The sequence below is a fragment of the Oculina patagonica genome, chromosome 9 (genome assembly GCF_052425735.1).
Source record: "Oculina patagonica isolate OP01 chromosome 9, crgOcupat, whole genome shotgun sequence".
Lineage (NCBI taxonomy): Eukaryota > Metazoa > Cnidaria > Anthozoa > Scleractinia > Oculinidae > Oculina > Oculina patagonica.
Window position 1 is genome coordinate 1,472,712 of NC_135766.1, and position 27,653 is coordinate 1,500,364.

Sequence of the window (27,653 nt, forward strand, 5' to 3'; positions counted from 1 at the left end):
CCGCTGATAAATCGAGTGGTACTAATACAACATCTTGGCGACGGTCAATCGTTCTAAGAATGTCGTTTGTCACACGTAGCAAGGTCGTTTCCGTAGAGTGGTGTTTTCCTTCCTGCATAGTTGGCATCAAGTTGTGAACTTCAAGGTAGTTGTTTCGATTACTTTGCTTACTTTGCTCAGGAATATTAGCAACAGGTCTGTAATTCTCAAGAATCTCCTTGTCAAGGTTATCCTTTTTGCAGACGTGGGCGTACATGCGATAACTTCAAAAGTGAAGGACACTCCCCTGCTGTCAGTGACTGATTGACTATGCTAGTTATCATAGGAGATAATAAATCAACGTAATTCTTTATTACTAAGGTGGTATTTGCCTTGAGAGAACATGTTTTTGAGGAGAAAGACTAGATAGTGTTATTGACAGTAGAGCAGGACACAGGTGTCATCGTTAATTCGTAAGCTTAAGTCCGACGTTGAGGTTGCATTAAATGGTCGACTGCATCCTGAAGTACATCTCTAATTGATTGGATTTTCCAGACGAAGAATTCATTAAAACCCTCAACTAGTACTTACAAGGAAGGGCTGAGCTTCCAGGTTGAAACAGTTTGTCGACCGTTGGGAAGAGCTTATTTCTTTCAGCTTGTTCAATCTTAGATTTGTAAAAGGACGATTTATAAAACTCCAGTTGCTTTTGGTATTTGTTACATGCCTCTGCAATTATTTCTTTGTGTACTTCCAGACCAGATTTCCTGAACATGCGTTCTGCTCTTTGTGTAACAAAATAGCAAAACTCCTCTTTCGAACGGCATCGAATATTATCGCAAAACAGTCGTAATACAATAAGACTGATTAAATAAAATCACCATTGTTTAAATGTCCCGAACTGCGAAATCATTTCAAAGTCAAAGCATTCATGCAGATTTTTTTCCTCTAAGTTTTTCGTTTTTATACTTCTCTGCGCGTCACAAAATTTAGTAAAAGAAGGCCGCCATTGTTTAACTGTCCCGCGCTGCGAAATCATTTCAAAGTCAAAGCATCCAAGCAGATTCTTTCTCTTATTTTTTCGTTTTTATGCTTCTACGCGCGACACAAAATTTAGTAGAAGAAGGCCGCCATTGTTTGTATGGAACGATTGAACGGCTAGTAAATTTCTTCACACGGAACGGCTACACGTCTGGAACGCCTAGTAAATTTCTTCACACGGAACTGCACACGGCTGAACGGCAGAAACACACGGAACGGCACACGTCTGGAACGGCAGAAATCCACACGGAACGGCACACGGCCGAACGGCAGACATCTCACACGGAACGGCACACGGCTCGAACGGCTAGTAAATTTCTTCACACGAAACGGCTGCACGGCTCGAACGGCTAGTCAATTTCTTCACACGGAACAGTCACACGGCTCGAACGGCTGACAATTTTTTTTACACGGAACGGCCACACAGCTCAAACGGCCCTTTATTTATGTTACACCGATAGCTTACACGGCTCAAACGGCATCCCTTTCCGTGCACGCGGCTACTGAACGGCAAACGCGCGGCTATCCGTGTCAAAATGGCAAGTCCTAAGGAACGTTTTTCGCGTGAGAGGTCACATTTAGTGGTAGTAAGTTTGTTCTGCGTCGAAGGCGGTGGTCTGTAGATAACAACCAAACGAAAGTTGAAATCCTTAAATGTCAACGTAATATCTAAATGTTCGAATGATGTGAAAGTAGGAGTCAGGTTCTTTGTTATGTTAAAACTTGTGCGTACAAAAAGTGCAATGCCACCACCTTTCTTGTCGGGGCGTGGAATGTGAAAAACAGTATAGTCAGTTAATATATTCAGTATTTCCACAATGGCGACGTTATTCGTTTCAGAGTTAAGCCAAGTTTCTGTAATAGCGAAGACGTCAAGTCGATTAGATGTAATAATACAGTTGTATCACAGATCATGACAGTTTCCCTATTTATCGATCGAGAATTCCAAACAGCTTAAGAGAGCCTTGGGACAAAATCGGTCTGGGTAAATTTAACTGTGGGTGGATAAATAAAGTTTGCCGAATTAACTGATCTTGTGTTAATGGTTTGTGGTCGATTTGCTGTTATCATAGTTGGAATCATCGATTGATTTATTTGTGCGTAGTCTTTTCCTGATCGTACTCCACGATATCTGAGTACTCCATTCGATTTCACATCAGGAAATGCTGAGTAATTTATAAGATCGATTTCCTCTATATTGTTCGAGATGAATGAAAACATTTTGTACTAGTTTTAAAGTTAATATTAAAAAGTTTTGTTGCGATAGACTAATCTTCAGTTTGAATTTTTGTCTCACATTTTATCACGGTAAATTGTTTATGGTACAGTCAACGGCAAAGTTACAGAAATTTTCTGAAGGTTGTCCCATTTACAGTATTAAACAACCTTTAGCAGTATACAACTCTTCTGGAACCCTCAAGGAAAGAGAAATCGTGGAAGGCCAAAAAACAACTGGAGAAGATCGGGAACTGCGGCAGATAGGCTACGATGGACCCAAATTGAACACCAAGCCCAAGACAGAGAACAGTGGAAGAAAACTGTGGATGAGCTATGCTCACTTAGGAGCCAAGGCTATATATATAGCAGTATACAACATATAACCTCACTCCTCCTCTATATGAAGCACTGGCTGTACCTTAGTACCGGTAGTTTTTTTTTCCTGAATGATTGAGGTGAAGATACGCAGTACTTTTGGATGGATAATCTTTATTTAAACACGGTCAAATTCATCAGCTTACAACAATCTAATTATAATATATATACAAGAAAGAGGGGAAATATAAAAATATATGTACAAATATAAAAAGCTGCTTTCCAGGTATGCCGTGCCCAGAGTATTTGTTCAATTAGTTTTTTAAATTGCCCAAGGGACTCTGCTTGTCTACGTAATAGGAAGACTGTTCCACAAGATGGGCCACTGTCGTGGCTTTTTTAATAGTTAGTGCGGAGGAAATTGAGTTGTTTTCAGACCTAGTTGTAGCGGTTTCTCGTTCAAATTTAGACGATAGGTAGTCTGAGCCAACCCGTGAGAGACCTTAAACCATCGTGGCTTTGAATTTGCTGCTGCGAAGATTTTTCCATCCTAGAATTTTAAATAAATCACCACGTTATTTGAGAGTCACAGCCTCTGAGCTTTTGCAAAGTAATCCCACAGTTCCCAAACAGTACTGCAGTATCAATGCGGTTGTATTAAAGATCTTAATTAGGTGTATGCTTGAGGATAGTGCCCCGGGCCCCCAGTTGATGACTACCAATCAAGTTTGATCATAAGTAGATGACTCAATAAATCATTTATTGAATCGGACTAGATCTAACCTCTGCTAGATCCAATATGTATAAACTCGGTTTTAGTATATTTTAAGTTTTTTCTCTCAGCCAGTTGAACGTTTCTAGATTTTTTATAAAATATGGTTTTTCAAAGATGAATGAGGAAAAGAAGTATGCCCTTCGTTCTGGGGCCAAAAGGCAGACATGCAATTACTAAACCATTAATTCATATAACCTAATATTAATAGACAAAGACTCGGGAGTAGGAAAACAACAACCGATAATTAATCCCAAGTTCTGTGCCTCGAGGAACCTGAGTGAAACGAAAAGATAACTCTAAATAAATAATTTCATAAATAATTCTTTCAAACACCGAAAGAGAAGGGGCGAGTTGTTAAGTCGTTGATCGCAAAGAGTGGGGTCCCGCATCCGATAGAATTGTTAAAAAGAAGTCGCGGAAGCAGAGTGGCGTATTTGAAAGAGATGTCGACGGAGGGTGATTTACTGGGTGGTGACGAGTGTATTTTCTCATGTGAATCATTTTTACACTCAACCTAAGGCATCCGTGCTGGTATGTTTGCGTGACGGGGGGGGAGTGAGGAAGAAAAATCATTCACCACAATTGGGAAGAATTGCAACAAAATTTGTCATAAATCAAGATATTATTAACGGTAGAAATATACACCCGAAATTTAAGAATTTATCTAACGTAGTATAGTTCTAAGTCCATAAACATCCGTGAATTTCGGTCTCTGTTACAGTTAGATCTCCATTAGATAATATTCATATTTTCAGAATCGAGGTTCCCAATCAGAGGAAGGATGAAAAGATAACAGGTGTGCGAACGGATCTCGGTTTTTTCTAGGCATAGATTTCAAGAGTATCATATTTAAGTCACTACGTATGGTAAATTTATAGAGACATAAAAGCATACTCCTCCACCACCGTCTGTAATTCTATCACGTCGAACTAATCGTAACCAGGAATGTTGACCTCACCGTCAGTGACATTTCATTGAGCTTAGTTTCATTAATCGATATAATATCTATTTCGTTATTTCTAGAAGAATTCTAAGCTCATCTATGTGGGTGGTTAATTTATTGATATTTAAAGAGGCTAATTTAAAACCGCGCTGTGATGGCAATACTGAGCTAAACTTCTTGACGCTTTGATTTAACATTCGAGATTTCTCAGCATTGCCATTAGAAGGTTGAACAGGCACGGCATTCACAGGGCTGGGAATACCAGTTTCGCAGTTATGTTTCCAAATTTTGGAAACTACAGCCGATAAAACATTCAGCTCATTTGGGATATCCACAAATCGGACAGGAAATGAAATATCATTGTTTGTGTGTCACCTCCTCATTCAATGATTTTGTCAATGATTATATGCCTTACATAAGAAGATAAATGTTTCTTGGGAGATAAGTGAGACCACTCTTGCTTGCAGTCCACATTTTCACAACGCAGAGTAAGACAGAAAGTTGTCATTCCCGCCTAGCAACATCATTTGCCTCGCAACGCAATCAATCAACCGTAGCGACGAACGCGACAACTGGGGCCATTTAACACTCAACTGAATCCACTGTACCGATCTTACACTTTGATGGGTCAGTACTCAACCACTTTATCAACTACTCTTACAGAATTGGTAAGAAACAAATGCCCTAACATTGGTCAATAAGTTGTGATCAATTTCTTGACATAAGTGGTTACCATAGCAACAATATAACCTGTTAAAAACACCCTTAATTTTACCTTTCAGTGCTGATAACTCGAAAATGAGCAGGGTGACCCCCATTTTTATCAGCATGTCATGATACAACTTCTAAATACTGTTTGAGGGGTACAGAGCCATCTAATAACTTGATTTTAGCTGGCTCGAAACGCTCTGACAATTTTTTAAACTTTGCCAAAGGCTGATCATGACATGCTGAATGGTAACCCGCGTATGAGCACCTATTTTGGCGGTTCAGGCTGATTTGTTCTTATATAAAGGGTATATCTGCAATCAGCCTAGTGTTCTTAAAAAGTCTAAAATAAGGAACAACAGGCACCAAAGATAATATTATATGCACACAATTGTATTTTAAATGATAAATCAAGGAATACTTATGGGTGGAACTATTGTGTAAGTGTGTTATTTATTTTTACTGTGCTTTATTCAATAATGTCAAGAAAATGACAATTTGTAGGACAGGGAAGGGACGTTGGAGGTGTAGTAGAAAATTAAAGAGGTTTTTTGCAGCGATATGTCCCACTGTGCTACAGTTGGACGGGTCAATGCCAATTTCTAAACACATTGCTGTTACGAGGCAGCTACAAGGGTTCAAACTATTGGAAACATTCTGCTTTGACAATGTCAGACTCACCAGTAGTTCCAGCAGGTGTAATTTCCCTCAAGTGTTGAACCACGTCAAGCCTTTTTGAATCTTTAGCTTTTCTTGCCAGGTAACGGATCCATCTTTTTGTCCCAGGCTCTGGACGATTCAGGGAGTGTTGGTCGATTTGCAGACTCTCTTTGAAATGAAGTACAACCTCACCGGGATCACATGACTGTGACAAAAGTGATTCTAGAACCTTGCCAGGAAGAGCTAGCAGTTTTTCTTCACCTCCTGCTTGTAAAAATAATACTTTTAATTTTTACAACTCAGTTAAAAAAAGTTATACAGTCCAACCTCTATTAAGCAGCCAGCCTCGGGACTGGCTGCTTACCGGGTAATAGAGGTTGGCTGCTTATCGAGGTACAAAATAAATTGGATAGGAATGGCAATAAACATGATTTTATTGACTCTATTATAGAAAAATGCTTTTAAAAAGTGAACATATATGAAGATAAATTCAAAATTCATTGTAACAAAACACCGAGTGCAATTCCAGCCCATGCATAGTTCTAGCTCTAACACAGAGGGCACGTAGTTGAAATGTACAGTATTTCTTCGGGTTAATAATGTGCTGAAAAAGGTGCAAAACATTGTTGACAAGTGTCTTAGGCCTTTTTGCATCAACAGTTCATATGTGAAAAATTAGATCAAGATATTAAGCAATGGTTGCTATAACGACGCATCACGCAGATAGCACTGGGGACGACAGCGTGCGTTCGCTCGATCGAAAGTCGATACTGATTGGCGGAATATTGTAATAATTTCTGGACTTACATTTGTCGGCGTACTGTGCAGTATATGGTCGTCTTTTGTACCGTCGAGAACATTCGAAGTCCCACATGTCTTGAACGATTTTCTCACAATCTCTTCCATAATTTCTCCCCAAGACTATTTCTGCTCCCTTGCCTTTAATTTTTTGCAGAATCAACGCTTTCGTGACTCGGGGCCTGATTACATGAGCCGGGCTGGCTCGGGCCGAGATACTCAGCGGTACATGAGCCCGGTAGCCGGGCTGGCCCGGTTGCCGAGATGACTTTCAGCCCGGTTTTAGCACGGAGATCTTATCACCTTCCGGATTTGGTGGTTAATTTTGCACATGCGCTGGATGGGTACGACCTCACATCCATTTAGAAGGAGTAGCATGATTCTCGGAAGGGAGAGCGGCGCAATCTCCCGCAGCCGAGCCCGGCCGCGAACCGGGACCGCGCGCCCGGGCGGGGGCGACGACGTGCCGAGACCGGCAGCGAGCCAGCCCGGCTCATGTAATCAGGCCCTTAATCAACACTTTCAGAGAGCTGACTAGACTTTCGTTTCACTTGTTTTGGCGGCGTCAGAAACTGACCAATCAGAGGCGATTGTTCCCACGGCTAAGAGTAAACATTGCAACACGATCTGCTGATAGAAATCGGCTGAGTGTAATTTTTAGTTCAAAACCAGTTCAAAAACCGAAAACTTATAAGACAGTTCTCTTCTAAAAAACACACCAGGAGCGTTTGATCGGATTCAGGATACTTCAACAAACAATAGCCCATCGTCTTTCGTTTTGATGACATTTTAAGCTTACCACAGTTCAAGTGGGTCGCTTGATTTGTTCGCTGGCAGCTTCATCCGGAATTCACCGACCCCGTATTCTGTTGTTCTGAACTTGAAGATTTAGTTGTTTGAAAAAAGGACTAGATTTTGATGATGTTCGATTACCGCTTAATCCTTCGGAAGAATGTGTGATTGTTTGAGATAGGATTCTGAACTCAGGTGGTGAATATTTGTTACAAACGTAAGTACATGTATCGTTTTATTGACTAGAATAATATTATGCTTCCAGCATGTAAACGCAGATGACATTAAATTCATATTTTATCTGTCATTTCTTGTTGTTTTCAATGACAGAAATGCGATGTGATAAAGATTTGCTGCACTTGGATTAAGTTTGAAGAGAATATTGGATCTCGACTTGTACTTGTAGCCGAGTGTTTGGGTGTTTTTCGCTAGACTTTACAGGGTTTGATAGCCAAACGTTTAGTGTAGTTTAGCGTCTGGGCCTATAGCCAAATAATTACGGACAGTGCTTGCCGTTTAAATAGGTGTAAAGAACGTTGCTAAAAAAATTTTGAACGGAAATGACTTGCCATTTAACGAAAAGGTCTTGCCGAGGGAACGGATGCTAAAATTTTTGAACGGATAAAGTTTGCCGTTTAGCGGATAATATAAAAATTTTCTGAACGGTTTCGATAAACGCTCAACGGTCTTGCCTTACCGGTAAACTCTTTGGCAAATGCTGAAAACGGTTTTCATGAAGCATTTAAACGGATAAAAAAGGAGTACGAACGGTTTGTTTCGTTTCACGTTTGAGCTCTAGTGTACGTTTTCCCGTGTGAGGTCACATATTGTTTTCACAACTTTTGTCACGCCACTGGGGCAATTTTTTGGGGGGGTGGGCTGTTCTCGAAAGCAATAAAGTCAATCAATCAAAAAATGTTACCATGGTTACTAGTTAGGTAAGGCCTTTATAGCGTATAACTATGGTGGAGATTGGCCGACCCCCTTCTCCCCACATTATTCCCGACATTTTGCAATATTGCCTGGATCTCTGAGTCAGAAGCTCTTAATACATGTAGGTGCCCGCTCAATAGATGTCAGACTGTAGTATATTGCTAGTGAGGTTTTCAGGAGCAAGGAGTGACTGTTAAAAGTCTAAGTTCTCTAACTGAATCGCCACACTTTATGTTATTTGTCATTTTACACTACACCACAGAGTGTTATTAATCTTAGATCACGTGATAAAAAATAGCACATTTTTCCTGTGAATGAAAACTTTAAGGGTCCTGCATAAATAATGGTTACCATGGTGCAGCTTGGCACAATATAACCAATATACCTTGCTCAGAAGACAAACACTGTCCATCATGTTCATCAATTGCTAGCTGTGGTAAACAAACAGAAAAGAAGGATTACTTTTGAGTGTAATTTTTTGCAGCACTGGTTCATAAAACAGTAACAATCACCAGCTCAGCACATATTTAGAAAGTCACAATTTTTGGGTTTAAAAGCTTTGTGCTACATACCTGTTCACCTAGGAATGCAAACCATGGTGCAAACTTCTTCACTTGAACTTTGATATTCTGTGCAGCAGCAGACTTGGTACACTTGACATCCTTGCCTCCACGTAACATGGACTCCGACCAGAAGTGGAGACATTCCTCTTGCCTGCAACCCTGTGTGCGATGGGTGCAACAGTAGTTAACTGTACATCCTTGGCAACAGACCGGGCAGATGACACACAGTTCATAACTCATGTTCTTTAGCCAACAGAACTCCTTGCGCATACACTCAAGCATCAATCCCATCTGCCTGCACACAGCACGAGCACAAGTCACATCAAAGGTGTCATGGCTCACCGCATCTGCAGACACGTTGTCAGCTAACTGAAAACCCACATTTCCTCTGTGGAAAACTACTTCAATGGATGACAAATGGCACAGAAGAATTACAGAGCAATCGTCATCTCCAGTGGTGAAGAATCTGGCAAAATTGTGGTACAGCTGAGGGTTCACTGGGCTCCAGACCTTTTCTTCACCCCACTGAAAGAACTGCAACACCAGTCGGGGAAACAAGCCAGGAGGAACTTGACCAGTTTCAAATTTGACAAAGAGAGAAGGAATTTGTGCAGATGCAACCAGCTTGATGATGGCTTCTGGTGGTTGCGATGTTAACATGGATGGTACCAGGTACTGTTTGCCAAATGGTACATCTAATGAAGGCCATGGACAAAGCAAGCTAAATTTCTCCATGATTGCAATAAGGCTGTCTGAGGTTTCCTTGTGGTCAAACAAAGGACCCCAAACATGCTCTAATAGCTTTTCTTCCAGGATTCCTTTTTCCTCAAGCTTAAACCACAGTTCTTTAAATTCCTTCTCATCAATGCAATAGGGCTTAACAGTTATCACCTTCTTGAATACATCAATCAACCACTGAGGATCCAACACCACCATTTTACTCAACTCTGGTGTGTCGTCAAAATGAATCAAAATTCTCTGGTCATGCAAAAAGTTTAGCAACGTCTGGAACTGTTTTTCCTCAACAACACTGCATACTTCGGAAGCAATTTGTTTTGCTTTCTCAAGCGTAATCCATTTGTGGCCTTCTTCTCTCGTGATTTGAAGTGCCTTCTCGTAAATTAGCCACTTCACTGGAATGGCCTCTTTCATCTGTGGTAGCTCCTTAGCAACAGCAAGCACTTTCTTTCGCAAACGTGTCACTTCTGAACACTCAATTTCAAGGCCTGACTTAGTGTTATCCACAGCAAACACATCTTCATACAAGTGGGTTCTGTATGGCTTGGTCTGTAGAGAGCCAAATAACTCTTTGGCCAATGTACTGGGTTCACCACCACTATGGGGTTTATCAGCATGAGTGCACACCAAGAACACAGGGGGAAGTTTCTCTGGCAACACCCCAGAATTAGCAGGTACTTGGCGGTTTCCATCTTCAATGGCCAGGGAAGCAACGGAAGTCATCCAAAAATCAAGGTGATCCAAATTTGTTTTTGGGCCAAAGCTGTCTTCAAATTTCTTGAACATTCCTCGCTTCACAATAGGAGTGGCTCTTTCATCTGGGTTCCGGCTGAGGTCATACACTAAAAGGTACATCGCTCTGGAAGTCAGAAAAAGTGGGTGGGTTGTGTAGTAAACTGATTGCCCAGCAAAATCCCATAAGACTGAGTAGATGTCTTCCTTGTCATCTGACTCAATGTCAACTTCTTTGAGCAATCTTTCAATCAATGTAGCTATTTGTTCCGGCATTTTGGGTACAGCAAGAGGAGTCTCATCTTTCTGCAACTCTGTGAGATCAGCTTTCTCACATGTTAATGCCTTCGCAACGGGTTTGTCATTAGATTCTTGACTACTGGACGTCTGAATAGATTCTGAATCTGATGACATCTCACTAGAATCTGAGTCTTCCATGTCACCAGAGAGTTTAGCAGCATCAAGATTATAAGCACCAGGAACAGGAGAAGGTTTCAAAGTGAAACCACTGTTTACACTTGGTGAGGGATTGTCTTCTGACCGGCTAAATTCCATACCTTTTTTCTCTGGAGCACCTATTTCCTCCCTCAATGACTCAAAGACCAATCGCGCTGCATGGTGCTCATACGAAATGGTTGTATCAGAATCTGTTGCTGGATTCTTCTCCCCTGCCTTCCACATCTCAGTTGACACTTTGAAATGCGATGGATCGACAGCTATCCCTACAGTACTGTCTTCACTAGGGTTGAAACGTTTCCCCTTCAGTGATTTTTTTAAGCTGGTCTTCCCAGAACCATTCTGTCCAATCAACATGATTGGCACCCTCTTGACAAATGTTCTGCCTTCATTTAGGGCCTTGTTGTAGGCTTCCAAAGCCAAGTCTCCTCGTGCAAGAATCTCTGGAGGAACTATTGTACAAATAAAAGAAGTGTGTGACTACAAAGGGCGCCAAAAGTGTTGAGACACTAAGCACTTTTTGAGTACCTTTGACAAATTTTAGCCCTCACCCCTTCAATATTACCCCCTCCCCCCGAAACAATGTTGGATTTGCTATCTGCAAGACGTAGGTGCCTCGTTTGTGTACAACATTGAAAAGGGGGAGGGGGAGTGGTTCAAAAGCTGCAGCAGATTTAAGGTGGGAAAATGGGAATGTTAAATTAGTATTACTGGTAATTTCAACCAACTATCTCAAGGACTTTTGACGCCCATAAGAAATTAAAAAGCCTGGTCTGCATAGGGTTAATGTTCTTCATGGTGACTAAAATGCACAGTCAGCTTAGAGATTCAAGTTTGCTATTTTCTTTAATATAATTTGTTCAAGAAATTGCATGTGCTCAAACCCACAACAATTTATGCGATATCATCATTTTGTAATATTGCTGCCTGCATTATAACTTCATTGTTTACATGCAGTTAGGGTATAATTTCAAGGCATTATTATTTTACTTTTTTATATATCTGATTTCAAATTCAAATGGACTATACATAAAGGTTTACAATGGCGTTTACAATGGCTTCCAGTCAGAGACCAACTTTACTATCGTCAAGCAGTCATGCCAGTGTGCCTTAATTAGTGCATGACAGGGAGTGCCCCAGTCATATTTCTGATTTCAAATTCAAATAGACTACTTTAAAGTCAAATGAAAAAAAAAATTCAAAATTCTTTGTTTTGATCGAGCCTTTAATTTCCAATAGTTTTGCTGGGCACTCTATATAGCTATGACCATACAGGCCAAAAATAAGCATTTTTTTAACTTGAAATATCTCTGCGGTGCAAAGTCCAATTACTTTGGAATAATTTTATGTATATTTGGTTCTTAATTAGCACTTTGGTTTAAAATAAAAAAATCGAAATTTGGGTTCATTTGACCTTTAATTAAAAAGTTAATGCACACATGCAAGCACTGCACTATGGCGCGTTTATACTGTCAAAATTCAACTTCACAAATCGAAAGTCATCTTTCCAAATCGATCACCATACTCCAATTCAATCAACAAACCTTTCTAAATCGAATGACATTCTCATAACAGATGGCACGATACTTCATGACCACTTCCTTCAATCACAAATACATCCTCACATAAAATCGAATCGACAGATACTTAATTGATCAGATACCTTAATGATCACCAACAGATCTTGCTGGTAGGGACCAGGTGGAGATGGACGGCAGGCGGAGGGGAGGCGGAGCAAACATTACAAAAAAAGACGCAAAAGCAACGACAAAAACAAGCAAATAAAAGTAAAATTATAACTGCTAACTTTCTCAGACGGCGATTTATAATAAGGCTCACAATTTCTGGTACTCTAACTGGTGGATATACGTTGCCGTGACAGAAAAACCCACTTGTTTACAGCGGCTGCCCCGTAGAAAACCATTAAAAATAAATATATCCCATATAACGAAGGATTCTTTTTATCTTCTTAATCCTTTGAGGACGTCGATCTCGAGCCGGGATGAGGTAGGATACTCGAGCCGGACGAGTGAAGCTACCGAATTCTCGTCCCGCCGAGACAAGAACGATAAAGCCGAGCGCAACAACCAATTAGAAAAAAGAAAAAAACGAAAGGGCCTGAAATTTACTGAGTTCGCACTGAGAAAAGGAAACCCACAACAAGGGGGTTCCAGATGGTCACCCATCCAAAAACTAACCCCGCCCAACAGGGCTTAACTTTGGCCATCAGAAGAGAACCAGTGCTTTCCTTCGCGCTTATGGTAGCAGTCCCAGACAAAGCAAAGCAAAGAGTTACAAGATCATGCAAATAAAGAACAGAAATACCTGATGATTAACTGGATTTATACTGTTATAAACTGATTTACGCGCTCTTTCTAATACCACAGGAAGTAGCGGTTCTCATCTGATCGCCAAAGTTAAGCCCTATGAGCGGGTTAGTATTTGGATGGGTGACATTAGAGACCCCTTTATTTCCTTTATTTCTCAGTGCGAACTATCAGCCTTTGTTTTTTTCATTCTCGAGCGGAAGATCGTAAAAATCCTCACTCGTAATCCTCACGATCACCGAGTATGAAGGAAAGAAATATATAAAGAACACTTCGTTTTACTTTACTGTTTTCTACGGTTAGCAGCCACTAAACAAGTTGTTTTTTGTGACGGCGACGTATATCCACAGTTATTAAAGTAGTGATTGCCTATCGCCGTGAAAATTACGTTATTATTTTTTTTTTTGTCTTTTGTTGCCTCTTTTTTAATTTTCACAATTCCGCATTAAATTTCCGTTATCCGTATTAGGATATTCCGTCATTCCGCGTTTTAGAATATTCCGCCACGCCACCGCCGTGCCGCCCCACCGAAGGTCCCTACCAGCAAAGATAAACATACGCAAGGAGATCGCGCCCCCCTCAATGTCCCTCCCCTGTTGACAAAAAAATTTTAACGCCACATCACCCACACCGAAAAATCACAACATACAAAACAACAAAGCCGTAAGTGCCCATTAACCCATTGCAGGGCTACCCCCAGTATAAATCCACCAGTACCCATAACACTGGGGGAGAGGCACAGAGAGAAGTAGCCCACAGCAGGTCACCAAAGGAGAAGTTGTAAGGGCATCAGAGAGCCGAGAGAGTTTCGTCTGGGATGAATGTCTCCGAATGAGGACGTAACACGACCGCCGCCGAGAAAGACAGCCACGCCAACCAATTAGAAAAAAGAAAAAAACGAAAGGGTGAAGAGCGACGAAAAGGAAACCCACAACAAGGGGAGATGTCACCCATCCAAAAACTAACCCCGCCCAACAGGGCTAATGCATCAGAAGAGAACCAGTGCTTTCCTCGCAGTAGCAGTCAGAAAAGAAAGAACAAATCAGAAATAAAGAGATACCTATATTAACTGGATTACTGTTATAAACTGATTACGCGCCCTAATACCACAGGAAAGTAGCCCATGATCGCCAAAGTTAAGCCAAAAGGACGCCCCCTTTTGTTTCTTTCTAGTGATAGTGAATCACCCTTGTTTTTTATTTTCGCGGAACGGTAAAATCCTCACTCTACGATCAGAAAGAAAAAATTTAGAAATTGTTTTATTTTACTTTTACTGTTTTTACGTAGCAGCCGCAAATTTTGTGACGATCCAGATTAATAAATAGGTAGCCTTTCGCCGTTAAAATAGCGGTTTTTTTTTTTTTTTTTTTTTCTTTTTTGCCTTTTTTTCACATTCCGCGAGATTTCCGTCGTATAGATTCGTCATCCGCGTAGAATTTGCCGCCGCCGTGCGCTCCGCCGAAGTACCCACGAAGCAAAAGAAAAGAAGACAACAACGCGCTTAAAGATCATGCCATGCAGGGACCCGAGATCAAGTCTGGGTGGAGAGAGGGAAGCCAAAAAACAGAGTGTAATGAAGAAATAACCGTCCCGAAAGAGCCGGATGTACCTCCCCAGGAGAAAGGTGGGTCAGAAAAGAAGAGAAGAAAATATTTTTTGACGCGCACCAAGAGTGCGGCTATCGCAAAGTTAGCATGAGTGACCCCTTTGTCTTATCGAATGACTTTTTCGGCTCTCATTCCGACATCGACAAAAGATTTATGTTTACTGTGTGCAGGGGAACTCACGAGTTAAGTAGTGCGTTTTTTTTTTTTTTTTTTTTTTGTTTGTCGGTTCGGAGGTCCAGGGTGCGGGGGACGAGCTGAAAGAGAAGATGATAAGTTGAATTTGACAGTATAAACGCGCCATACTGCACTAACCTGTCAATGGATTTCTTTCTCTGTTTGTCTGAGCCACTTCTTCGTCTGCAGAGACAACTGGTTCCACCTTCACTGTAGTGACATTTCCATATTGATCTGATTTAACAAAATAAAACAGTAAATTAAATTATATGTGTAAGTCAGCAGAAATTTGTTACACATACAATTTGAATGTGATAAATGATCATCGCAGCAAATTTCCAATTGCTTAAATTGGAAATTCACTGCGACGATCATTTATCACATTCATATCCATCCGCAGTTCATATATGAATCATTTCATATACATTACATCACATACAATTTATTACAACACTTAATTTATATTGGGTTAAGCCGTTAAGGTTAGTGTGTTAAATGCCCATTAAAAACCCATTGCAGGGCTACCCCGCAGTATTAAATCCACCAGTACCCATTTATACACCTGGGTGGAGAGAGGCACTATGAGAGAAGTACATTGCCCAAAAACACAGCTCAGTGGTCACCACTAAGGGATTTGAAGTCTGTAAGGGCATCTTTTCATGAGAGCCGAGATGAGTTTCATCCTGGGATGAATGTCGTCCCGGAATGAAAAAATTTTCATTTTACATGAGCGTGTTCATCCTGGGATAAGTCGTCCCGCCCGAGTTGAATTCATCTCGCCCGTGCTTACATAACATTACATTTCATTCCGGGAAGGACTGTTTACATGAGGTTTTTCGTCACGTTTCATCCCGGGACATTTCATCCCGGTGTTACATCCTGGGATGAAATCGTCCTGGGATGAACTCATCCCGGGACGAAATCATGTATCATCATTTAAACAGTAAACAAGAAAATGACCAGACACCGAGATGAATTCATCCCGGGACGAAATTATCCCGGGATGAAAACTCTCATGTAAAGAGGCCCTTAGAGCATTTATGTGATGTGTCACTATTACTCCCACAGGGTTTGGCAGATACCGTAGAATTCCGGTTATAAGCCCCCCTGCTTATAAGCCCCCTGGGTATAGGCCCATCTACTTGGAAACAAAAAAATACATCTGATTATAAGCCCTCCCTGATATAAGACCCCCTCTACTGGATGACAGTACTGAACAGGGCTAAATGTTGCTTTATTATGCGTTTTTAACTTAAAAACGTATTTCCATCAACACTCCCATGGCTCGTTTCAAAACGTTTTTTTTTTCATTCCGCTTATAAACCCTCCCGGATATAAGCCCCTCCGTTTATAAGCCCACCCAAAACCTCTTTATGAAGTTGTAGTACCTTCAATTCCATATAAGGAGATGGCCTAACCTTTGGATCTTACGAGCTTCCCACGATCGAGGGGATAATTTTCCTACCAATGGTATCATACACATAGACCCAAATGCAAATTAGCCTAGTTCAGTTGTTACTCTTAATATTATTTTTTTATATGCAAATTAATTCTAACTACTGCAGAGGCTTTGGAAAAAAAAACAATTCAAGTCATAAATATCAATTGTGCAGTTTCTCAATAACAACTAGGGTTTGATATCAGTTTTACAGAAAAATAACTGTTCGAAAATGGCTAACCTTACCATCATGGCATCTAGTCCACAAATAAAGATCGTTCAGCTTATCCAGTCTATGAAACAATTACTTAACAATTATTCTATATAAGCCCGCGTTGGATACGAGGTGGTAAATAGCCAAAAAGGCGTGAAGCGCCGAGTTGGCTATAACGACTCGAATCCAACAAGGGCGAATAGAATAATTGTTTTATTAAATTCTTCTTTAAGTTTAAATCAACTGGACCGATTTCAGTTTGATGTAAACGAAGTGATAGTATGAGGAGGCGGAAAAATTTGTGGTGTGGTGTTCACTTCTTGAGTTGAATGAAACACACGAGGAAAGCGAGCGAGAGAGTTGTCTTCCCAATTATCATCCAATAATCTCCTCTAAAGAGTCGTCTATATATCCTGGACATTGTGACAACAGTTACGATTTACGGGATGATCCGAATCAAAAGCTTTTCTGGAAACTACACGTCCCGTGCAAGTAGAACAAAGCAAGTGTTTACATTAATTGTACTTGTAATTTACGGCTCCACGGCTGTCATCAAGACTGCTATATTATTTGAAGCGAAATTGACCTCAAAGTGGAACAGGTTTAATGAAGTATAAAAGGACAAGACCAAGATTAAAAGATAAGAAACTTTACAGAAGTGCTGAGCCTAATTTTTTGACATACAATGAATGAAACTGTGTCAGTTAAAATGCAGTTTTTTCGTAAATTATTTGCTGCTTTTCTACTTTATTCACTCGCCCTTGTTGTGCGTTTACAAGTATTATTAATTAAACTTTTCGCACCAAACCTTTTGTTTTGCGTTGTTAATTTTACCATGGCATCAATCTGTGGTTTTTGTAGGCACCGCTAATTATTTCTTGTTAATAAAGTTTGCCAAATTTGTTGTTTTCAACCATTTTTCTGATGGAACTGTCGCTTCCCGCAGAAAAAATGTACGCTGAGCGGCACTTGCCGCACTCATTTCCCATATAAGGTCAAACATAGGTATACGAGCTGATAACCGGGATTCAGTGAACCAATCAGAAAGCTAGAAGTGCAATATCCGAGGTCGAGAATTTAATAAAAAAATTTTCTGCTGTGAGATTTCGCTGTCTTCATGGGATGTAAAAACGCAGTGGTGGTTTCATTCTTTGCCGGTTTGCGGCATAAATTTCACCTGCTATATTTCTTAAAAATCAAAATTTAGACCCTCGCCTGGATATTCTAGCGCGGAAACAGTTCTCAAAAAAATTATGAACCTTCGCAAAAGCCCGTCCACTATATGTATAAACAACTACCATCTTTGTTTTCAATTGAACCGGTACTTAGTCTCACTCGGCCAAACTTCTTTACTTAGGAAATCATCGAGACCGGGTTCCAGACCTCGCTGCCAACTCATGTCCCCCACCCCCTCCCCCTGGTTAAGCATAATAAAAAATTATTTCAAGGTTAAATTATGGACCAGTTTTAACACATAATTTTTATTTCATAGTAATTTAAAGCAAAGAGAAGTGTACAGGGAAGAACAACAAGATAAGCAGCCCATGTGCAAGTGTAGTTTCTCAGACATGTTCATAAAAATTTTCACTGAAGTGAACACAAATCTCCAATCTAATTTTCTCTTAATTGTTATGTTCCATTAACCCCATCCAGACCAGGGGGAGAGGGGGTGGGAAGTACCTAAACTGCATGCATGACTTTGAACACTCATAACTTTTTCAAGTTTCTACCAAATGCTGCCAAACTTTGCGAGTTTATCTAAAATTTATCTGGGAATTTATTGATAGGATAGGTTGTTGTGTTGGGAACTTGACGTTACCAGGGCAACAGCATTTTGATGGACATGTTTTCCCAAATTTGTAATTTTTGTGTTCTTAATTATTAATGAAAATTAACTTTAATGCAATTAATTTCTCACCTCTTTACGCTTTCTTTGTATTGTTTTATTGATTTTGAGTACGGTTTTCAATAATTTTGGGCGGTTTTCTAACATGGTTGTTAGGGAAAATTTGAAATCCAAGATGATGGATCCAAAGATGGCTGCTGTTTTGACATTATGGTGTTATTGTCACGTGATGTGACGTCAACATTGCACATGATGTATATCAAAAAGACATCAATATATCCTGTAAGTTTCATTGTGATTGCTTAAATAATCTGGAAGTTACCGAGCCCCCACACCCGGTCTGAAAAGATCCAAATTAAAAAGCCCGGGTATGAATATAGGGTTAATGTTCTTCATGGTGACTAAAATGCACACAGCTTAGAGATTCAAGTTTGCTATTTTCTTTAATATAATTTGTTCAAGAAATTGCATGTGCTCAAACCCACAACAACTTATGCGATATCATCATTTTGTAATATTGCTGCCTGCATTATAACTTCATTGTTTACATGCATTTGGGGTATTATTTCATGCAAGGCATAATTTATTATTTTACTATTTATATTTCTGATTTCAAATTCAAATGGACTATACATAAAGATTTACAATGGCGTTTACAATGGCTTCCAGTCAGAGACCAACTTTACTATCGTCAAGCAGTCATGTGTTTAAGTGCATGACAGGGAGTGCCCCAGGTTACTTGACTGTTGAGCAGTTCATTAAACGCTCCGACGTGTCAAAGCACTCTACTAGAAACGCACAAGCTCTTGATATCCCACTATTCAGATCCGCTAGTGGACAGAAAACCTTTTACTATCAGGTTGTTAGTCTTTGGAACTCTCTGACACCCGAACTTAAACTTTGCCAATCCCAGAGAGAATTTAAACAATGCTTGAAGCGTCTACTTTTAACGAAATTCTTATGTCAATGAATGATTTGCCACTAATCGGATCCTGTGTTTTGCGTGGAGGATTCTAGGATCGCTAGGTGGCAAACATTGCAAGTTGCTAGAAGAAAATGTATGGCAAAAAGTTGTTTTGACGTTCAATAATATACGATTTTGGAGAGAGATCAACGCTTTTTCGCGAGTATTTTATCAGGAATGGATATATGGGCATATGTTGATACTCGAAAGTGTAGTTTTTGTTTGAATAACCGTGAAATATATGAACAAGTTTACCGATAAACCTCTTTGCTTTGGTAAGGTTTATTTTGAAATTGACATCTCAAAATGGTCTCGAAATATTACAAGTTAGGTATATATATCGGGAGGAAATTACTTAATTAATAAAGCCTTTTGGGTTGTATTTACGTGTGTACAGGATTATTTCTATGCTCAGTTATACAAATAATTTTAGTAATATGCCCGGCCGGTAGCGATCACTGTCATCATTGTGCAGTATGTGATAACTATCGAAGGTACCCAGAGAGGCAAAGCAAAAGACCTTCCTCGCGATGGAATATCAAGACTTTATACCCGCCCAAGAATAAGAAAGATGATTTGTCATGAGCATGGCCGGCTCTAAAACAAGGTTATATCTTTCTCGAAGTAAAGCTAAGCAGCCTCTGGCTAAACAAAAATAAACATGTCATCTGCGATACGCGTATACGAAGCAACACATTCACGCAACACTGTACTAATCAACATCTTCACGGAAAATTTAAGATCTTGTCCTTCCAGAACGAATTTAAATCTTGCAAATATATATATTGAGCCAAGATAAATCACATAAAGTTCATATAACAATAAATACAGTGCAGAGGTGTAAAAATGTACTACCGGGGAACTACGAAGACCTTTGACCTCTACACATTTGCTGGCGGCATTGATAGGGCTCTACTCAACTTAAAACACTTCTTAATAATACAGCTGACAGGATATAGATCCCGTTATAAACTATAGTAATAAACAAAATAGATTTAATAAATGACCAAATCCAAAAACGATTGGGAAATTTATAAAAGTCACGATGGTGCAGGAGTCTGTGAATGTCTGTCACCTTAAATATTACGAAGCCACAATAATTGTTTGTTTATAAAAGGCGTGACTAATAAATTTACAGCTTGTGCAAACGTTAAATATCATTCAACTGTACTGAAAGAGCTTTATTGAGCTATTTCCAATTTTATACTATTTCGAGCCGCCAGTTTAATACGCGATGTCTATTTCACAATACATGTAAACCTTCATAAAAGCGGTAGATTTTATCGCATATCTTACGGTTATTCAAACAAAACCTAACACTTTCAACGTACCAACATTGCCCAAATCCATTTCTGATAAAATACTGGTGAAAAAGCCTTGATCTCCCTCCAAAATCGTATTTTTGAGCGTCAAAACAACTTTTCGCCATACATTTTCTTCTAGCGACTTGCAATGTTTGCCCCCTAGTGATCCCAGAATCCTCCACGCAAAACACAGGATCCGATTAGTGGCAAATCATTCATTAATTTTGATTTTGATTTTATTCATAGTATATTAACAGTATGTATTTATAGGTTTAAGTATATGTACGTATTATTTAACTCTGAAAAGCCTCATCAGGGATGGGTTAATAAAATTTGTATGTATGTATGTAAAGGTCAAATGAAATAAAAATTCGAAATTCTTTGTTTTGAGCCTTTAATTTCCAATAGTTTTGCTGAGCACTCGATGATTATACAGGCCAAAAATAAGCATTTTTTTAAACTTGAAATATCTCTGTGATGCAAATTCCAATTACTTTGGAATAATTTTATGTATATTTGGTTCTTAATTAGCACTTTGGTTTAAAATAAAGTACCGGTAATCGAAATTTGGGTTCATTTGACCTTTAATAAAAAATTTAATGCACAAGCACTGCACTAAAATTAACCTGTTAATGGATTTCTTTCTCTGTTTGTCTGAGCCACTTCTTCGTCTGCAGAGACAACTGGTTCCACCTTCACTGCTGCAGTGGCATTTCCATCTGATTTAACAAAATAAAACAGTAAATTAAATTATAAGTCAGCAGAAATTTGTTACACATATACAATTTGAATGTGATAAATGATCATGGCAGTGAATTTCCAATTTAAGCAATTGGAATAAAGAAGCCTGAAAACCCCTTAAGAAGTTGTATAAGCCCAGGGCTTATATAACCGGAATTCTGCAGTATCAGAATTTACCATTGGTGACAGTTTTACAAAAGGAAATAAAAGGCAACTTGTAGAAAAATTGAAGTTGGAACACTGGACAAAATGATCTAAATTGAGTAACATAAATATATCAAACTTTTCAATAGATAGCTTACTTATGGGGGCAGGTTTGTCAGGCCTCTGCACCAACTTGTGAATCATACGCTCAAATTTTGCACATTGGTATTTCCAGGTAAAAACATTGCCATACTGTTCTCTGAGATGTAGAACACTCTCATGTCTGTCTTTTGGTTTCTGTTGTGACAAATGTTTGATTCTTTCTGCCCAGTCCTGTGGCCTATTAGAGTTGACTACCACAGACATCCCACCTTCCACTTCCTCTAACGCTTCAGCTATTCCACATTCACTGGAAACAAGAACAGGGACACCAGCCGAAATTGCTTCCAGGGCAACCAGACCAAAGCTATCTTCTGTGCGGGATGGCATGACTATTACATCAGCTTGACGAAACATCTTTTTGATTTCTTCGTAGTCATAATAATTTAAATAGCCACGGATGATCAGTTGATTGCGTTCAATTTTTGTTTCCTCGCGAAACCACTTCTCTATTCTTCTCTGTTCACCATGTGGAGAACCAACAAAAGTCAGTTCATATTTCCTCCCTAGAGAAGCCACTGCCTCCCCTATGATATCATACCCTTTGAATGCAAAGTCCTCAAAACTTCCACGAGCGAACATGAAGACACGGAACTCCTCTGTCCGACATCGTGCAGTTGTCTTCCGTCAATGAAGAACTTTTCGAAAAGCCCAGGTGTGATAGCTTCTACTTTATCTCTGGAAGACGTTTTCTGTATCTTCTCTTGAAGTTTAGTGCCGACAGCAACAACCAGATGGGCTGCTTCGCAAAGCTCTAATTCTAGCTTTTGTTTGTTTTCGTTTTCTGCAATTGCATCGGACACGGCGCTTCCTTCCAGTTTGTATTTCCCCAGGTAATCACAGAATAACCCGTGTACGAAATGTACCCACTTACATTTTGCCCTGTCCGAAATGAAATAAGCAGCACCGCCGAATTTCCGACCATGGCCAACAACAATATCAGGGTTTTGGAGCTCTGGTGGCGGTCTTTTCAGCCACTCCATGGGATCATCAGAACCTGGGAGACGTCGAGCGGTGAGCAAATTCACTCCCTGTTTGCTCGCATCTTGTCTGTCTTCTTCGCTACAGTTGCAGACATAGCTATGAATGTCTCGAATCTGGTCGCTTGAGGCTTTAGCCAGATTCACTGCAAACTCTCTGTTGAAAGTCGACAGACCTCCCATCGAGGATCCCCACTCATTGCAGATGAACAAGACATCAATACACTGAGAATTAAACATCGTGAGCTTCAAAACGGTTCAAATGGCGTCTGGCTGTTTCGAATCATCCTGGTTCGTTTGCAAATACGAATTGCAGCTATGGAAGCTACTGTTCCCGGTTCACTTTCGTTCCAAACTCATACACATTACACTCGAATGAAAAATAGCGGTGGTTTTTCGTGATCTGAAGCAAATACTATGTGAAAAATAGACAATGACAGTATAAATTTCCGTGTCACTCCCACCTCTTAGGTTTCACACGTGATCTTGACCAAATTTGGCGCGTCGAGTCCGATCTTCGATCCTCCCCGAGATCCCCGGGGAAGGAACAAGTTCGGCAAAATGAACCCGCTCTCCTTCGCAGAACGTTCACAGCGGTCAAACGCAAAAAACTGCAAAACACTACCGCCGCTTCCTATTTCACCTATTTTGCCGGTGTCACAGCGGATATTGTCCCCCCGGACAATATCCGCTAGCCGATATTGACCCCCCTTCGCCGAATTTGTCCCCCCCCCTCAACAATTGTTATTTAAGCTTTGTTTCCCTCTTACTCAGTAAACTTTCCATTTGCAAACTTTTTTTCAACGTTCCCTCGAAAAAGTAAATAAAGTAACTTCTTATAAGACTTATAATAGCGATGCATTTGCGTTCTATGCTGGTCGGCGGGAAAGGTTCAAAGTGACCCCTTTCTAAACACCTCACTAAATGCAAATTTCAATGTTCATGAAATATTTGTATTAACATTTAATCGTCTTTTCTTTTATTCGTTTACGACTCCAGGAGTACGATAGCGAAGTATGATCACTTTTGACGGGGGGTCAAAATTCGCGAAGGGGGGACAAAATCCGCTACCAAATATTGACTCCCGGGGGTCCATATCTGTTAGCGGATTTTGACCGGGGGGACAAAATCCAGGGGGGACAAAATCGGCTAGGACACCAGCACTTACTTTTTTAAACCACACTTGGTTTTTTCTCGAGTGTGGTAGCACTTTTTTTTTGGCAAATCTGACTTTAAGCACCCTGAAAGCAGAGCACCTTTTCTGCTGATATACTTGACAAGAAAATCTCAGCTGCAGGGAAATTGTGGACTTGAAGGTACGGCGGACGAAATTAGCCATCCCGGGGGGGAGAGGGGGTACTTGACATAATCTCGGGTAGAGAGGTGCGGCCCGGCCTCCAAAACTCTGACCCTGTTTCCTCTGATTTTCCTAACATTTCAGCGCAACATATCGCAACATTGTTAATGTTGGGTCAACAATGTTGGGTCATGTTAAGATCTAGAGATGTTGTGCAGGAGCTAGCAACATTGTTGTGCAAACATGTTGCACGCGATATGTTGCGCTCATTCGGGTGAACAGAAAATCCTGCAAAAATCGAAAAAAAAAATGAATGATCCGATCAAGCGAATTGTTGTTTTAGTATAAGTACATGAAAGTCTTGCAACACACAAGAAATGAGCGAATTCTGTTTTCAAGCCAGATCGACCAGATCGGTTTTAGACAGGTTTTATAGCGGATATTTGTCAAAACCTGATAAGCTTCTGTCAAAACTTAATAAAATCGATAGACTTAACTCAACCGTGATACAGTAACTTTAATTTTTTAAAGGTGGATCCAGAGTAGGGGCTCTGAAATTTCAGTGAAGGGAGAAAAACGCAAAAAAAAAAGAGTGAGAGAGTCTTGATCTACCCTTCAACCACTAGCCCGCTACATTTTTAACTCGGAAAATTACGAGTTTTGGTGAGTGGGCCGATTTCACTCCTTCCCTCCTTCACTCCTTCCCTCCTTCCCTGGATTCCTGTAAACATTTTAATTGAATTAATTAATTAATATCAAATTGAATTAATCAATTAATCTTGTGAAGCGGGTAGGGGGTTGGCTAAAATGCCAGCTTTCTCTGTGTTGCTTTATATGAAGTTCACAAAGGCTATATATTTGTTTCTGAAAACCCAATGTTCTCCTTGTGGTATGCATTCTTCCAGGCGTAGACCCAAGCACACGGAATGTTGTGCTGAACGCATGCGCATATATGAAGTACACAAAGACTATATATTTTCACCAAATCTTACTGAGAAGTGGTTAAAACTCAACAAAATTGGGGGTTCGATTTACCGCCGAGTATTTCCGAAAAAAAATAGATGGTACTAGAAAAGAGTTAAAATTGAATGAAATATTCATCTTTATTAAATTTTCAGCCACGGATATTGCATTTCTAGCATTCTGATTGGTTCACTCAATCCCGGTTGTCAGCTCGTATACCTTAGTTTGACCTTATTTGGAAAATGATTGCGTTACTGTTGGCAAGTTAAAATTTTTCTGCGGAAAGCGACAGTTCATCAAAAAAATGGTTTTGAACAGCAAATTTCTGAAATTTGGCGAGCTTTATGAACCAGAAATAATTAGCGGTGCCTACAAAAACCACAGAAATGCCATAGTAAATTTAACTACGCAAAACAAAAGGATAGATGCGAAAAGTGTAATTAATAATACTTTTAAACTGAACGCACAACAAGAGCGAGTGAATAAAGAAGAAAAGCAGCAAATAATTTACGAAAGAACGGCAAACTGACACACTTTCATTCAGTGTACGTCATAAAACTAGGCTCAGCACTTCAGTAAAGTTTATTACCTTTAAATCTTGGTTTTGTTCTTTTATACTTCAATAAACCTGTTCCACTTTGAGCTCAATTTCGCTTCAAATAATATAGCAGTCTTGATGACAGCCGTGGAGCCGTAAAGAAGTACAATGTAAACACTTGCTTCGTTCGACTTGCACAAGACTTGTAGTTTCCAGAAAAGACCAGAAAAGGTTTTGCTTCGGATATTCTCGTAAATCTTAACTGTTGTCACAATTTCCAGGATATTTAGACGACTTTAGAGGGGATTGTTTGAGGAAAATCTTCTGAAGAAAACTCTCTTGCTCGCTTTCCTCGTATGTTTCATTCTTATACCTAATAGTACCTTTTTGGTACGCTTCGGCGGCATATCAGGCGAGTTTGGTCGAGCATGGTTCGTATTTTGGCGAGACGCAGTCGAGCCAAGACCAAACGAGCATGATATGCAGCCGAAGCGTACCAAAAAGGTACGATTAGGTATTTACCGTACCCAAATTCAGCCAAAACTCCGGTTATATTTATCGTTCTGTTGAAGCCATGCTTGCAAGGTACGTACCAGTAAAAGCTGGTTTACACGATATTACTATTTTTTGAAGTTTTTGGAAAATCCCTATATTAAACAGTCGCTAAATCTTGCTCGCTAAAATTAATAGCCGCTAACAATAGTACTCTCACCCTTTGAATTAAATTCCTTTGAATGTCTACCCCATAGCACTCAGTGGATGTTGACAAAGCAAAAAATTACCTGAGTGCAATGATACACCCCTGGAGAACTACAATTACCACAGTTGAACTTATATGTCCCTTTTTTGACAGACCATGTGTATGAAGAAAAAATAATTGTAAGGGACTGATGCATAATACTGTGTTTACAAATGTAGTTTTGCCTTTCAAAAACAGAGCAAATTTATCATTCACAATAGGCTTGCTACCTAAATTATGAGCTACGAATGCCAGAGGAAATTTTGATTTAAGTTTAAGTCACGAGATAGATGTACTTGGGAACTTCGTTAACGAAAGTGTGACAACGAATAGAAAATATTACTAGATACAAAAACTTGACGAACGTGCAAATGAATGATCGACCGAAAGACAAAGCAAGCCAACTATAGATGTCTCTAATTGTTTCGAAACGCATCAGTTTAATCTTGCTGAGTGAGACTAATTTGTAGCGGAAAATACAGCCTTATTTAGGGTGATTTATTACTTACCAACTATTTGATTGCATTTCAATGAAAGATAATTTCATATCCGCGGACTTTCAAAATAAGCTACTGATCGGCGTGCAAGTTTCTTGCTTCCTTGGCCATCCTTTCCGTTGCATTGTGTGTAAATGTGGATTCGAACACTGGCCTCACTATAAAAATTCCTTCCAGAAAGGAAAAAAATATTCGTATTCTCCTGATGTACATCCACAAGTTTGCATTACAACTCGGGAAACCAGCCCTTGTGCACGTTCATCCGCCATTTTGAACTTAATTTAAACTTAATATAAAATTGCCAGGTTACCAAGGGAGTTTACACAAATTTAATTGAATTTCTTCAGCAGACCGCAATAAGTCGTTCTTTGCATTCACGACTTAAAAAGGAAAAATAAAAAGAAAGAAAACAATTTGCAACCGTTGGGAACTCTATCACTTGCCCTTTCGGCCTGCTCTCGATGAGCAGCTAGATGACAATGAAACTAAGTGAAGTGAACTGAATTGTAGAAAGTTTAACAGCATTTGTTTTAGCAAATCTCTATTTGTCAGTTTGTTGTTTTCGATTCTGGTTTCATAATAAATTTTCCGAGTTTAGTGGCTCATAGCCACTTTGAATAGTTATTAATTCATTGTCATTATTTTATTTTTCCATCACACGGACATCAAATGACCTTTTTTAAACTGTTTTTATTTTATTTTTTTAGTTTTTTTGTAATATTTGTTTTCAGACTGCACCTGACGCTTAATATATTGTTTTCAATTACAACTACTACGCGAGGTCCAACGCTAAAATAACAAAATTAATTTGGGCGTATTTCTTAAAGGGACTATGTCACGGGGATGTCACAGTTTTTGGTCAAAGCTGTTCTGAAGTAAGTAGCAACTATCTTTGAACATCTAAAGGGATATATAACCTTAATTTGCGGATAGAAATCAGCCTACGGCTATAAATATCGATTTTTGAAGACGCGCGGAAATAATTTGAAAACGGTTTCCTGACATTTTCAAATTGTAATCTGTTTCCATCCGAGGCATCTGCAGCCAAAGATGCCAGTTAACAGTTTCAG

The 27,653-nt window shown here is 39.7% G+C and overlaps 1 pseudogene across 1 annotated transcript in view; it reads right to left on the reverse strand.

Moving 5' to 3' along the window:
- Positions 1-22,789, reverse strand: part of LOC144666716 (uncharacterized) — a 30,963-nt pseudogene extending 8,174 nt beyond the window's left edge. Inside the window, exons 1-6 of the transcript XR_013573221.1 lie at positions 21,569-22,789; positions 21,152-21,223; positions 14,898-14,993; positions 8,735-11,103; positions 8,548-8,593; positions 5,661-5,903 (exon numbers count right to left, since the gene is read on the reverse strand). The product of XR_013573221.1 is annotated as an uncharacterized LOC144666716 (transcript). The remainder of the gene's footprint in view (positions 1-5,660; positions 5,904-8,547; positions 8,594-8,734; positions 11,104-14,897; positions 14,994-21,151; positions 21,224-21,568) is intronic.
- Positions 22,790-27,653: the final 4,864 nt, after the last annotated feature.